This window comes from Acipenser ruthenus, chromosome 16, assembly GCF_902713425.1.
Source record: "Acipenser ruthenus chromosome 16, fAciRut3.2 maternal haplotype, whole genome shotgun sequence".
Taxonomy (NCBI): domain Eukaryota; kingdom Metazoa; phylum Chordata; class Actinopteri; order Acipenseriformes; family Acipenseridae; genus Acipenser; species Acipenser ruthenus.
In genome coordinates, this window is record NC_081204.1 from 3,368,464 (window position 1) to 3,384,387 (window position 15,924).

The window sequence follows — 15,924 nt, forward strand, 5'->3', positions numbered from 1 at the left end:
GGAATAGGTAATTGCGCAGAAATAGTTCAAGTACCTATCTCTTTGTACATGGAACAACCTATCGCCTCAGGTCTTTGATATCACAATGGAGTTAAAAAAAAAAACAAGCCCAGTGCAACTATAAGTCCCAGTCTGTCAAATGAGGAAAAGTGTGTGCTATACTGTACATGCATACAAACATACATAAATACATACCAGCAACACTGCATTTACCAAAGCTGCTAGTGTCCATCTCCAAAAGTAGTATGGCACGTATATTGTCATATTTCATATATTTACTATAAAACAGCCGCTATTTAGTAGAAGACCGCTTTTATATAAGTTAATTAAAGCTGAAATATACAGGATTTATGGAGTTCGTATTGTTTTTACACATGGGTGAAAGAATTGAAGACACACAGGCTGCAAAGTGGTGACGTATCATAAGAATGAGTGTGTGTTGTGTCAATTTAATTCCCACAAACTCACTGGGGTTTACTGGGCTTGTTAGACTGGTTTGGCTTAAGTCATAGCTGTCTAACTTTTATGCAAATGTATTTTTCACAAGCCAGACATACAGACGTGCTCAAATTTGTTGGTACCCCTCCACAAAAAACGAAGAATGCACAATTTTCTCTGAAATAACTTGAAACTGACAAAAGTAATTGGCATCCACCATTGTTTATTCCATATTTAATAGAAATCAGACTTTGCTTTTGATTTTTTATTCAACATAATATTGTAAATAAGAAAACAAATGAAAATGGCATGGACAAAAATGATGGGACCGCTAACCTAATATTTTGTTGCACAACCTTTAGAGGCAATCACTGCAATCAAACGTTTTCTGTAGCTCTCAATGAGACTTCTGCACCTGTTAACAGGTAGTTTGGCCCACTCTTCCTGAGCAAACTGCTCCAGCTGTCTCAGGTTTGATGGGTGCCTTCTCCAGACTAAAAGTTTCAGCTCTTTCCATAGATGTTCGATAGGATTCAGATCAGGACTCATAGAAGGCCACTTCAGAATAGTCCAATGTTTTGTTCTTATCCATTCTTGGGTGCTTTTAGCTGTTTGGGTCATTATCCTGTTGGAGGACCTGCGACTGAGACAGAGCTTTCTGACACTGGGCAGTACATTTCACTCCAGAATGCCTTGATAGTCTTGAGATTTCATTGTGCCCTGCACAGATTCAAGGCATCCTGCGCCAGGCGCAGCAAAGCAGCCCCAAAACAGCAGCCCTGGCTTTTTTATGCTTTTCTGTCAAAAGTGGAGTCCTCCTGGGTCTTCTTCCATGGAGCCCACTTTCGCTCAAAAAGCGAAGGATGGTGCGATCAGAAACAGACGTACCTTCACCTTGGAGTTCAGCTTGTATCTCTTTGGCAGTTATCCTTAGTTCTTTTTCTACCATTCGCACCATCCTTCTGTTCAGTCTGGGGTCGATTTTCCTCTTGCGGCCGCGCCCAGGGAGGTTGGCTACAGTTCCATGGACCTTAAACTTCTTAATAATATTTGCAACTGTTGTCACAGGAACATCAAGCTGCTTGGAGATGGTCTTGTAGCCTTTACCTTTACCATGCTTGTCTATTATTTTCTTTCTGATCTCCTCAGACAACTCTCTCCTTTGCTTTCTCTGGTCCATGTTCAGTGTGGTGCACACAATGATACCAAACAGCACAGTGACTACTTTTCTCCATTTAAATAGGCTGAATGACTGATTACAAGATTGGAGACATGTGTGATACTAATTAAAGAAACTAATTAATTTGAAATATCACTATAATCCAATTATTTATTATCTTTTCTAAGGGGTACCAACAAATGTATCCAGGCCATTTTAGAATATCTTTGTAGAATAAGCAATAATTCATCTCTTTTCACAGCTTCTTTGCTTTATTCTATGACATACCAAAGGCATGCAAGTATACATGATAAAATAGCTTTTAATTTAATCACTTTTCAGGAGGAATGAAGCATTATTTCAATGAGCTGTAAGGGTACCAACAAATTTGAGCACGTCTGTATAACACATTTTTGCCATGTTCCTTAGTCCTTTTTTTATGCAATCATCCCAGCGGCTTCATTTGAACAAAAACTCATCAGCTATGCCAAACAAGTGCCAGCGTTGGGGTTGTGGTGTGTGTGGTAGGGATTACTCTGAGACTGCCTGAACTTGTAACACATGAGGTCAGCACAGATGTCAGACACGGTTGCCAAGGTAAAAAATGTTGAACTCCTCCACTTCAGCAGCCAAATTCCTCAGAACTGTTAACATTCCTGACAGTCTGGAAAGCAGCACATTCATTTGGGTTGCGTGTGCAGCACTGCAATAGAAACATCAGCAAAGCTGTCATACCTGGAGAAACATGCTTACAAGTTATTTCCATCAGCGTAACAGTTCCATCCAATTCTGGAAAAGCAGACAGCATGCCCATATTAGTGACAATGGAAACACACATTTTTTACACTTGGTATTGCTGTATTGTGCTCACGTAATTGAATAATGCCATAAAACAAAGCTGTTTTTTTTCTTTAATCTATTCCACAGTGTGGCAGGCTACACTCCATACTTTACTTTTACATTAAACCATGCAAGTAATTTGTGTACTAGATGCTTGGGTAACAAATTGCCATATCATGTGCTGAGATTAGTCCTCCAGTCTAGCCAACCTATATATTTGTTCAGCAAAATGATTTGCAAGCAATATATTATGGCCATATTTCAATCTAAAAGAAACAAACCACTAATTGCAATGTGGCCTCTCAGTAATTTGAAGAGAGAGTGCAGAAATGTATTTCTTCTTTCGAAAATCTTTTACTTCTGTAGCTGCTTTATTTTGGTTTCAAATGACAGACACTACTAATTTGGTGTAGAGTTGACCTTTGCTCCCCTCCCTTTTCCCCTGGGACCCTCCAATCAGTCCTCAGCCTCCACGTTTCTCTTTGCCTCTTTGCTACCACAGAACTTGAGGCTGCCTTTCCTGAAATGTTTCTGCTAATTCACATTTCCTTTATAATCATAAGCTTTCATGTGACGGGTTGGCCAAGCCATTTTCAGGGGAGCCATAATGACCTCAGGTCCTAAGCATTAACCTTGCCAGGTGTCACTGGATGAACTGTTTACTTGTGTGATTAATGATACTGCTGGAGAAAAATACTTTTTTAATTGGTCTTCATGTTGTTTCATTTTTTCATTTTTCACGGAGAGGGCTTTTGAAATGCTTTGATAGACTACTTGCATTTTTACTGTGAGTTAGGTCTTGGCAATTAATCCTTCATTTGATCCCCCCCCCTCCCCCTCCCTTTATTACAGCAGCTAAAAGTAAGGTGGGAAAGTCATTAAATAACATTTACGTAAATGCTGAACACACAAACAGCCTAGAAAACATATTTGATTATGTAGCGGTCTGGGAAATTATACCCTGCCAGCATAGTGTATATCACAGAGAAAGGGTGTGACTGCTGATCTTCCTTTGTACTGGCTTTAATAAAATGTGTGCTGTCTGTTTGAAAGCAACCTCCCTCCTTGACTACAGACATAAAGCTTGTTTGTTAACAATATTCCGGTTCTTTATTTTTTAAAGAATACTGTGATAATTATTCCTGAACTTCTTGAACTAATTGCAATCAAAATCAGTGATGTTGTGGAGGATACCACTTCTCCACTTGACAAAAAGATATTTCTAGCAGATATCTATGCCAACAATCACTAAGATTAACAAATAACATGTGAAAATTAACAGCAAAAATATGTTACAGATGGCATCTAGTCCCAACACCCAGTACAGAAACAGATACAACTGACTTAGTCTTAAGTGTTATGTAACAAGACTTGCATGTTAAGTAATATGTATGTAATGGACAATCTACAAAATAGGGACTGAAACTCACTTTTTATAAAGGTGCATTAGTTGGAGACCTTCTCGGATGAAAACCATTAACTACTTTCCAAATATTTGTTTACTGCCTGTTAGTCATTTGTGTGGTCTTACTGTAAAAGTGCGCAAACAGTTGCCTTGTATGTTCAATTTACTCGTAGTGTTGTAATTGACTGATAGTAATGTTACAGAAAATGTAGGAACTGACATATTGACATAGGTTACACATAATTAAATGAAGCTGACACTAATTATTTCCCTTGGTACCTGCTGTTCAAATACTATTTGCAGCTACTGTACATTTATGCCAATTACAGCAAACCTAATTGCTGTATTTCATAGCCAGAGGAAGTGCTTAAAGTGAATAAGATTCTATAATTTAAAGGTTTTTCCCCCACCCTGAAATTATACAGATTTAGCACCTACAAGCTGTTTGGAAAATGTGTGTATATATATATATATATATTATATATATATATATATATATATATATATATATATTTTAACGACCTGACTACCTTTTTCGTTTGGCGTATACTGTGATTACAATGACAAGGAAATTATTATTATTATTTTGCTGCAAGTGAACAACCCTGCCAGAATGACTACCTATCCCGGCTTAACCCTGGAACATATTGAATTAGCCCCAGCAGCTGCAAGCAATAGAAACTTCAAATAACACAGGACTCGCGATGGATATTGTGGTGTTTATTGTCTGAAAAAAGGTTTCCATAATTACTGATGAGCTCATTCTCCACTATAAGCCTCAACTTTATCTCCTGTACGAGCTGGAACGTGCACTTATTCCAGCTGTATGCAATATGGAAAAGTTGGGATAATAGTTTGTTATTTTTAATCCTGACTAAATATGGTAGGATGCAGAAAGGAGTGGTACATTGGTTTTTCATTTGTAGCTGTAATGAGCGATCAGATTTAATCCACAAACAGTGCAGCAACTGCTATATTAAAAATATGTAAAAATGAGAGCTAGAAACAGTATAAGCTTTGATCCATTACAAACCCATCTACAGGTGAGTATACCAATCCTTCTTTCTGATTCTTCAGGCTAGGTACAAGCCAGGCAGGTTGGTGGGTCAGACAGCAAACTTTAAAAATAGCAAAATTTTAGCAATTGCCATTTTAATGAGGGCCATCCATGCTAGAGCTATATGAACACATTATATATTCTGACTTAGTTCCATTGAGTGCATTCCAAACATTTTAAATTGCTACATATATTCTTAGGTGAAATAAAAGTGAGATAAAATATTTAATTAAAAAAATTCTACACCTCCTAATTTACTGCGACTGTACCATACTGCAATACAGTGCATCAATTCAACTGTCACTAATGGCATTGGACATTGCAAAGACATAACTGTGTCATCTTTAAAAGTTTGAGTGTCAGCAGCAAGGAAGCTTTGTGTACACAGGTGATTATTATTTAATCATAAACTTATCTTTAAGAGAAGCCAATAAGGTGAGGATATTGTAATTCCCTTAGGATTAAAATAATTTACCCTAAATAGCACACCCACGAAAGCCAAGTAACCTCTGTCGCTATGATACCGGCACAACAATACAAAGCACAACTAGGAACAAGGGATTCTGTCATAAACATCATTATGTGATTATTATGGTTACCTAGTCATCTGTTAAAATTGCTCAAGTCCTCCTATCCTTAGGTGACAACATGAACTTTTGGTCCTTTCACCGTGCTAGGATCTGACAGCCTCAATGCGCTCAATATCTCCTCTGGCTTGATTAGCAACAGATCAAAGGCTCACATCTGAAGTTCTGGCTGTTCCACAACATTCGGATTAGAATGGTCTTGCTTACCTCAGGTCTCTTCTGTTGTTGTGCTGTTGAATAAGCACACTGTCCAAGATCTCTGAGAATACCTGCTATTACATAGATCCTTTCCCACCTGCATCTTTCACCAGGGTGTCTCCTGCCCCTCTGCTTGCAATCCAACAGGAGCTTCACCAGGTCTGCAGTCTCATTTTTTACATGTTCTTAAACGTGCCAGACAGAAACATGTTCTTTTTTGGAATACCGTGCAACCCCAAGGAATGCTTTGGTACATGTTTACAAGAAGAAAAATATAAAGTTCTGGAAATATTAAATCGCAATTTACAATTGATTATATTTCTTTAACTAGGTTAATATGGTGCGTCTCCAAAGCTTTTGTCTTTAGTAAAATGCAGTAGTGTGGCTTCCATGTTGATGCTGTGGTGGGTTTGGTTGCCTTCTTTTGAGTTGAGATTTTAAGATGATTTTTTATGACAGTAGTGAGCAAGCTACTTGGCTGGATTCTCAAAGCTCTCTGCCCCAAATTGTCAGTAGTAATCACAGGAGTAAAAAGCTTTCAGAATACGACCCATTGTGCTAAACCTTGCATTTCATCCTAACTAGTAACAGTTTAGTGCAGATGACCTTAAAACTAATTTACAAAACACGCTTGTTATTACAATACCGAATACTGGCAGCGGTACAAAACCCAGGAAAAAAAAAAATACCAGACCGTTACTTATATAGGAAAATGTATTCATTTATGAGCTGTAGGAAACAATGTAATCCACTCGCCATGGTGAAAAATACAACTTGAAGCTGATCTGAGAGTCCTGTGTTTCTACTAGACTAGAATGAAAGCAAATGATGTGCGTGATATCATGAAACCGAATGACCTGCTGCCACCTTAGATTAAATAAGGCTTACGGGAGACTGAGCACTCGTCCCCTACTGAATGCCAGAGACGTTTCTGTCTTCATTAACTGTCACAGTATACTTAGAAAGAAAACACCAATCTCAAAACATACGTCTAAATCTTTCCTGACTGTCTAAAGAGATCGGGTTAATGCAGGCCTCATATTGTTCCAGATCAGGAAGCTCTTTGTCTGTTTGAGCTGCCTGTCTGTCAGTTCTGGTGTAACAAAGACATTTGTGGCAGCTAATTACTTTTTTTTTTTTTTTTTTTTTTTTAGACTAGTGACATTTATAACCTCTCTTCTTTCAACATCACCAGACACGTAGCGCTTTTGTTATGATGGTTCAGTCTTGATATCTTAAGATGTGCAAGAATCAGCTGCATTATGTAGAAATTATAAATATATTATAAATAAACACATTTTTAAACAAATATTTTTCAAGAATTCTGTGGATGATGTCACGATCATGTCAGAATAGAATGTTCATTCTAAGAGATTCCAAAGTTCCTCAGTGGTTAGTGTCTGCTCTGGGGTTTGTCCACACTGCTGTGTGTGTTTCTCCACCCAGGTGCATGCTGCTCTGCCTAGCGAGGGGCTGGAGCTCCTGAGACAGCTGTTCAGGGAACAGAGTGTCCTGCACACCGATTCCCCTTTTCCATCACTGTTAGTATCCCCAACAGTCAGTCAGGCTTCTGATGAGCAGGGTCACTCATTGACTGTAGAGGGTCTGAGAGACCTCTCTCTGTGCACAGTAGAGGGAAAGCAGCTGCACAGGGTGTGTAGAAGAGTCCGTCACCGGTAGCAGCTCAGAGCACTCCACACACCGGAGAGAGAGGCTGGGGGTGGAGGGACAGATAGTGCCAGCTTGGTGAACCCTGTATAAACCACCACTGCCAAAATGATTGAGGGATCTGCAGTGGAGAACCTTACATACCACCATTGCCGTTAACTCCTGTATGAGGCTCATAAACCCTGAGGTGAGACTCCCGTCCCTTCTGCTCACAGAGGGAAGCTGTTTACCATTGTCTTTTTTAACACTGCACCAGATTACTATGTGATTTTTATTTTTGGAGTAAGGCATTTCGAAAAGAGAAAGAGCGCAATCCAGTTGGGGAACTGTATTCTTGGACAGGCCAAGCTAGCAATTTTAAAAGAGCAGGAAAAACAATATGAATGGCTTTTAAAATTATGATCCTGTCGTTGTTTTAAGAATGCTTGTTTTAACACGGGTTAGACTGGATTTTAACTTCTATAAAGCAATGCATAGTGTGGAAATGTCTGAACTGCCCTGATATGTATACAGTGTATTGTGTGCTGTTAAAGATGATGAACTGGAGGAGTACCTGTAATGTGACCCTAGTTGTTGTTCCTGCATGTACTGCAGTGTTGACAGTGTTTTATGTCATTTAGTTTCACTATGGGGGGGGGGGCTGAACTATGATTTCATGATGATTTGAAGGTATCTGATTTTTATAATATTGTTTTTATGTATTCTATTTAATTGTTAATAACGTTTTTCAAAAAGTAAAAAATACACGGTTGAAGAAAGGCAGCCTCACCTTAATGGTCTGTCACAACATAATGGGATGTTTTGTCAAATGGGATGCATCCAATGTTATTCTTTCAGGTGCTGAGTTCAACAATGGGAAAGACATGACAAGCTGTGATATGTGCTGCTTATTTAAAAGCTGCCACAGTGGAATGCTATGAAGAGCAGCATGGGTGGGGCTGAAAGGCAGGGATAAGTGTGAGCCCTGTAGGGCAAGCATGTTTTTATAGTCTTGGTTGATATACACGCTGTGGCTAAAGAGCATAATATAAAGTTAATGAAAAACAAACATGTCCTTTTCACAGTGTATAATTGATCTTGAATGTGTTATTTTCTTGCACATGTTACATCAGCATTCAAATAATAACTGTCACATTGTTACTGTGTCATTCACTTAACGTTTTGGCTGTCTCAAGTCAGTTTATTTATGTAACCTCCCGGGAAAATGTGATAACAGCACAGAAGAAAGGAACATGACAAGGGAATGTAATTACTGAATCACAATCAAATGTATCATTCTGGCTTGGAGAATCTGGAAACTCTGGAAATCTCAAGCGGCCGTTTTTAAATGGTTGGTATTTATCAATGAGCTGTCCGTGAAACAGAGATGTAGTTAAGAGATGTAACACGGATGAATCAGTGTGGTTCAAATCAACATGTTTCTTCAAGGCAGTGGTGTGGCTTGCCTCTGCATGGTATCTGTGTTGGTCTGTTAACCTTGTGCATGCTGCTCAGAATCCAAGTGGATTGTATATTAAGACATTGGGAGAAACCACTTCTGAGGCACGGGAGGGGTTTGGAAGAAGCACTTGCCCTCGGCAGGGACAGCAAACTCTGTCAATGCCAACATTCACATGCTGGCACTGACTCAGAGGTGTACGACGTTACAGTATAAACTATGTGTGTGCAAATATCTTCGCTTTACAGCAGCATCCGTTTCTTATATTGCCTTATTATGTTAATCAAGTTTTTAAACTTCTGGAGGAAGAACTGCCCCCTACACACCTTACGTCATCCAATTGTGACATATCACAGCTATATAAAGAGGCTGGTAACTGTAACTTATCCCCTCTATTGCATCAGAATCATTCACATCCCTTTGCCTCCACCCTTGTAGCTACCCTTTGGTACGATCTGATATGGGAGGGGTCTACTGACTCATCCAACAGGGCAGGTGGTGGCTGCTCAACCACTAGTGAATTTACCTAAGTACCTAGAAAACTACCACTATAACTATTTTCACATTAAGCAAATTACTTGTGAGTCTTTTTCTAAATGGAATAAATCAATATTGTTGGTATAAAGAAACAATTTAAAAGCAGCCTAGGTTTTAGAATATCAATGCTGTTTTTTTTCGGCTGGGGGAGCTCATACTTAGCTTGAAGCCGACCTTTTAAAAACCAAAAGGAGGATCTTTTTAGTTTTTCAACCACTACTTGAGCTACACATATTTAGCAATACCGTTTGGTTGCAGCTACAATCATTTATAGGTTGCTCTCCTGTCAACATAACAGCCTCAAGACGTACCTGAAAGTCTTAATCACAATCTGATAGCCACATGAAACTGAAGTGTCTACCTCTGTGCTTAGATTTGTTGTAGGACTGTTGCTATGCTGTTATGACGTTAACATACGTCTTTGGCAGCTGCTAAAGTGCTAAAGCACAATGAATCAATAACATTCAAATAGTTTTCTTTTGGCAAATAAATCAATACCGCTCAGATTGAGAACGCCAGTATTTGATTGAACTGTTGCACTGCGTCATTGCAATAGAACTGACAGACACCCTAGACCTGGATTTAGTTTTCATCTAACATGCCTTTCTGCTTAATACAAACAGTCAAAGACAATGATATGAAATGGCTAGAGACCAAAATAGGGTTTATAACTAAATAAAACAAAATCCCATAGCCACTTTGTGCTGCTGTGAGAAAAACAAAAAACAAATAAAGCAGATGTTGGTACCTGGAAAAAGACAAGATGCCAGCATGGATAAGGGAAGCTGAAGCTGATGCCGAAATGTTGTATTGAATTAACTTCTCAATATAGCCACTATTTGTTTTGAGAAATGACCCCCTTCTACAGGGATACTACAGCAGCACAAGGTGGCAAAGTGGTTGATAGCATCAATTTATACCCAGCCGGGATAAGCACTCCCAGGACTTTACAGCACTGGGGAATTCTGTTGGATTTCATTAACCTTCGGAATGGAACAAAGACCCTCGACACATGCACTGCTGTGAGTCTGGTTGCTGATGCTTTGAAAGCTTGCACAGCCTTGTGCAGCTTATGGTTCCAAACAAGGATCATGCTTAATTACAGCACGCTCTACAGAGAGTTATCTGCGAGACTCTCAGGTCAGGAAATTACACTATTGTGTTCACGGTTCTTTTTTCTAAGAAACATGATACTTCCTCAAAGGTTTCAAGACGTTCCAAAATTCCAGTAAATTTCTACTTTGCAAAATGCATCAGGATTAAAAAGACAAAATAAGCAAAGTAGTACAACAGCAAAAAAATGAATAGCTTTTCCTGGAATTCGCTGGCCACGTGACATTGATAAATGTTAACAAATGCTTACCTGAAGGGTATGGATTTTGATGAATGACATGAAGAGGACTACAGCCAAAAGTTGATGATGCATAGCAAAGACTGCAAAGATACAATAGCAGTTATTCAGTTTTTCCTCAATTCATGGAAATAAGTCACAACGGACAAAAAATACATGTGAGGCTTTGACTCATTGACGAACAAGAGTGATAGAGAACTATGCATATGTCAGTGTCTTATTGCAACATGCTTTTGTGTGGCATCCATGTTGCTGTAGCTGTGATTGATAGGGACATTTCTTTTACATACAGTAAACCCATCAGATATTAACCTGAATATGTCAAATTACTTTTGGTAGCAATCCCCAGATAGAATAATGACCCAGGACATCAATAATAAAGTTTAATCCAATCACAATATATTTTTTAAATATATTTGCAACAGGAAGCAGCAACAGTAATGCAATAATAGCAATGGTAACCTGTGTAGTAAAAATTCAAAAGGTTGAGCTCAGCACACAGTCACAATAAAGAACCATGACGTGCAGTCAACATATTTAATTACTGGTTAAATACAATTATGTCCACCTTTTTGTCTTTTCAGATTTTTTCACAAAACAAACATTAAACGTTAAAACTGCAGTGTCCAATGCAAACCCACTTAATGAAAACCCAGTTTGCAGGTGAAAAATGCTAAAATAAAAGTTGCTACATTTAAAAAAATATATAAACACGTGGAATTTTTCGATCCACTAAAATAAAGAGCCTTACATAATCTCTGCAAATAAGAAATTGCAGTAAGTGTAAAAACACAACACAAAATAATAAATTAAAATCCAGAGTAGCACTATAGTATTAAAATGTTCAATACAAAAAAAAAATGGTGCCTGAGTTACAAGCTCTTGCAGTGTCTAAAAAAAAAAAATAATTCAAAAATATGGATTGTAACGTAACAACAGGAAAGCGTAATCAATCAGAACTTCACGTCTTGGTTATCTGAACCGAAGACACCCTTAACCCTAACCCTGAATCTTTCAATACACAGAGCAACTGCTTCTCTGCAGTTTTTTTTTCTATTCACGTGAGCTGCGATATTACCCCTCAGGCATTATTTGCGCATGGTTATTAAAAACCGGAAATGAGTGGTGAAAATGTGACTTTCAGCTAAAATGTGAGGTGGGGCTATCGTTCAAAGCTTGTAAAGTTTCAGTAACTCCCATCCACCCGAACACAGCATGAGCCAGTTCAGGCTTGAATAAGCGGTGCAAACACCACCCTACCTGAGAAAACAAACCAGCCCCTCCCATCATCACCAGCAATGGACCATTACATCACGTTAATGGAAAAGGTGGCAACTATAACCACACTGAACTCCATCTTCATTTGTTTACGCGCTTTCAAAAGTGACACAAACGTGTCTGTATTCAAAGCTACCCAACTGCGTTAATATATCGTTGGCCTGAAAACATGGAAACTGGCTAATACTTGGTAACTGAAAGTAATACCCCTATGTGCCACAAGGGGAAGAAATGAACTACTTCATCAGTAAAGGGATACAACATCTTAAATGCCCCAACTAGATATTTGACTGCATATTATGATAAAGAACAGAGTCCAGCTGTCTTTGTTATGATAACAGGAGGTATTGGGTAAAATGTGCTCATTATGGATGCAAGTTTCTTGTCAACCTATGATGTTTCTTTTGTTGCTATTTTAGTCTTTAAAATGCAGAGAACACTTAAGAATTGAGTTTAAACTAGCATTTGATTACAATCTTAAATAATTCCATATAAACAACTCACATAACATGTGGTCTTCCACAGCTGACAAACAAGGGTGTGTTATTCATAGTTCAAATGCTTAGAAGATGACCTTGTATGTTCAAATTCATTTACAGAGTGTTTGTGCAGATTTACCAGGATGCAGATAAATACAGAGTTGCTTAAACAATGCAGCTGGACACCATTCCTGTTCTCTTATGTTTGACGTTCTCTGTTAGGGAGTATTAACCCGTGTCAGGAAAAGAATACCAAATGTATGCAAGCTGCAAAAAGAAAGAAAAAAATGGACTGCTTCGCTGGGAAACCGTTAAACACCATCGACTGAGCCATGAGTCGCAAAGAGTTTACACTGGTTGAATATATATTTTTAAATAATTAATAATACATTTTCAATATTTTCCATTTGTATTAAATAAATGTTTTCTGTATACCTGTTTTAAAATAATCTCCTGATGTTTCACTTTAGTGATATTAATGATATCTTATATATAATTTGAACATTTCCCATAGTTTATTTTCAAATAAACATTGGGAACTTTTATTCATTATAAACTGCACTTGGCACTCAGTAACTGGATTACATCATTCTCTTTCCTTCAAAGTGGAATCAATGGCTCACGTTTGGACGTAATGTATGACATCAGCCTCCGTGATATAGTCGCAACAAAAGTAGATGTATTTAAAGAGGTTACAAGCACGTCACCATCTCTTACCACTGTGGTTGCCTTGGAAATAACAACAAATACATGTATGGTGAAAAAATAGTCCCGAAGTACAGCTATGGCAAAAAGTTTTGTATCAACTAGAATATTAGGATTGAGACATAATTAAAAAAAAAGGAGGATATTTTAGTTAACATCATGTAAAAAAAGAAACTACTAAATTATATCGCAAAAAGTCTAATGGTAGCCATAATAGTAATACAGTATTTCATGTTAGATTTCGAAATGTCAAATTTTTCAATTTCGGTCAGTTTTTTGTTAAGTATATGGAAAACTACAAAGCAGTATCATTAACGTAACATTATTCAGCAGGTTTCATTGGACTTTATGAAGCAACATTTGTTAATTCTATAGGGTGATGCTAAACCTTTGGGCATAGCTGTAGTTTGTGTGAAGGACAGCACAGAAGAACGACTGTGAATCAGAATCTGCATTGTACTGCACATACTTGCTCCTTCCTTCCTACATAAACATCACACTATGTTGGTGGTGTTTGTGGATTCTCTCTTAATGCCTGATAAACCACAGCGGAAATTTGTGATGAGACCACAGGACTGTGAAGAGAGAAATGGTTTGAACGCATTGGTAAACAGTGTCAACAAATAATCAATAATCTAAAAGTTCAACATTAGGTAACATCTTACAGCTTCCTGTAAAAAAAAAATGGATTATGGTATTTGTACTCAAGCACAGATGAAGCAGAATTCAATGGACTGTCTAAAACAGTAGTGGAGTTTGGAAGTAAATGATTTGTTATGCTTTGAGAGTTCTGGACTTGTTCCCTATTGTGAAAGCAATGATTGCAAACGATCTGGTCGAGAAGTGAATTGGAAATTACAGTTCAGAGTTCAAAAGGACATGGTGTGGCTATTATTGTACTATTTACTAACTGTATTCATTTTATAATTGTTGTGTCTTTTTCAGCACGCATCTGGATTTTCTGATTATTGCACAGACGTAAAGATGAAGTACATGTGGCCTATTTCATTAACTACCCCGCTGAAATACCAATTCAGTGTCCTTCAGACTAAATGTTAACCCGATGCCCCGTCTACACGAGGACGTTAAACATATTGCATCACAATTATAAATGAGAGCTGGGGTGTTTAACCCCGGTATGCTGGCTAAATTACAGGTCACAAACCTGCCCTGGTTTAAATTCTTCCTGCTCTGGCTAATGTAATCCACCTTCCCCACCCCCATCAATACAGACAGGGACATCCCTGAAAAGAGGTTAAAATCATATTAGTATTTTTAATTTAGGAAATATTAACCTACTACTACAATGTGTGTTTCTTTAGTTCATTTTTAAGGATTCAAAATAAGGGTTAACAGCACTTTGTATGTCGCTTTGCGTTAAACAGTCTTAGTGTGTAATAATTATCTCTGACAAGCATGTTCCCCAATGCAGTTACAGTACTTAAATCTCTGGGCCCATATTAAACCTGCAGGCTGAGCTAGCCCGGGCTCTTAATACAGGGGCTGTAGGACTGGCGGTCCTTCCACATTTATTCCTTAAACATTTGTTTGAGTTGCCCTAAAATAGGGCTTAATTAAAAAATGAATCCGTTGCATGCAATCATTTTATTTGTATTACGCAGGACCTCAGACAGATGTGAAACCGGATAGACGGCGCTCTCACGTGAATTGTCTCAAATCAAGTCTGCATTGCACGGTCTGCAATAATGGAGAGGAAATTGAGCATTAAATACAAATCAACAGTCATTCATTTGAGCCCAGCACGAGGAGGGGGAGGGAAGTCATTGCTTTCAGCACCTCGCTGTATTTAGTTGCAGTTTCAGAACCTCCCTGCTGCGGAGGGAAGCCCACCTACTGGGGCAACTTGTAAACAGAAGGCGGTTTGAGGGCATTTGAGCAGAAACAAATTACAACCCTCCAGTATACAAACATTCAACAAGTGCCATTTCACAGGTTATAAATGAAAGCGGCCCTTGAAGATCCTCACGCACAGGACTCCTGCTGCTGTGTTATCAGTTCCGCCTTCAGCTTGTGCTATCAGTACATTACAGGGCTTTAAGGCCTGCCGAGAAGGTCAGAGAATGGATGGGCCCAGCTGATCTGAGGGCCTGACCTGTGTCTGCATTTAAAAGCTACAGAGGAAGTTGAGCTCTAGCCTAATGTTTTAGAAAGGTGCCATGAAGAGGTTGGGAGCACCTGCAGCACATCATAGTGTTTAGATTTCAGCGTGAGCCGTTGATATCGCCAGCTGGGCTCGTCTCATTAGCTTAAAGCAGCAGACAATAACAATAAAGTTCAGAGAGCCTGAAATAAAGTACAGAGAGTAATGTAATGGATGTAATAGTGATCGCGAGTGAGAAGAAAATAATTAAACATTCTTTAGTTAGCCTAATGCAAGGCACTTAACAAGGCCATGTCGAAGTTTTTAAAAGCATGTCTTGTGTAAATACAGAGTTAGCAAAACAGAGTTGTGGGAAGGCTGTTAACATTCTTAATATTTGGTTGATTATTTAAAATACAGGAACTCATTTTTGACTGTGTTACTCAGCAAGCATCTGCACAATTAGCCTCCAGCTGCTCTTATTATTTTTCTGGGAGACATCAACAATTTCCACTGTCTTTTCAGATAGCTGTTTGGCCTAAAGATGGAATTCACTGAGCCAGTTTTCCATTTAAAAGGTCCCAAAGCACCCTTCAGACTTACATTAATATGCGTTAAATGTCATAATTTTGTATTGCAGCAATATAACCGTAATGGAAGCCTGCTTTAAAAGTGTTTCAGTA

The 15,924-nt window shown here is 38.4% G+C and overlaps 1 long non-coding RNA gene across 2 annotated transcripts in view; it reads right to left on the reverse strand.

Moving 5' to 3' along the window:
* The window catches only part of LOC131697695 (uncharacterized), a 74,159-nt gene that overhangs the window by 36,132 nt on the left and 22,103 nt on the right, over positions 1-15,924 (reverse strand). For both annotated transcript variants that reach the window (XR_009307446.1, XR_009307445.1), the window contains exon 3: positions 10,691-10,761. This is a non-coding gene — a long non-coding RNA (uncharacterized LOC131697695). The remainder of the gene's footprint in view (positions 1-10,690; positions 10,762-15,924) is intronic.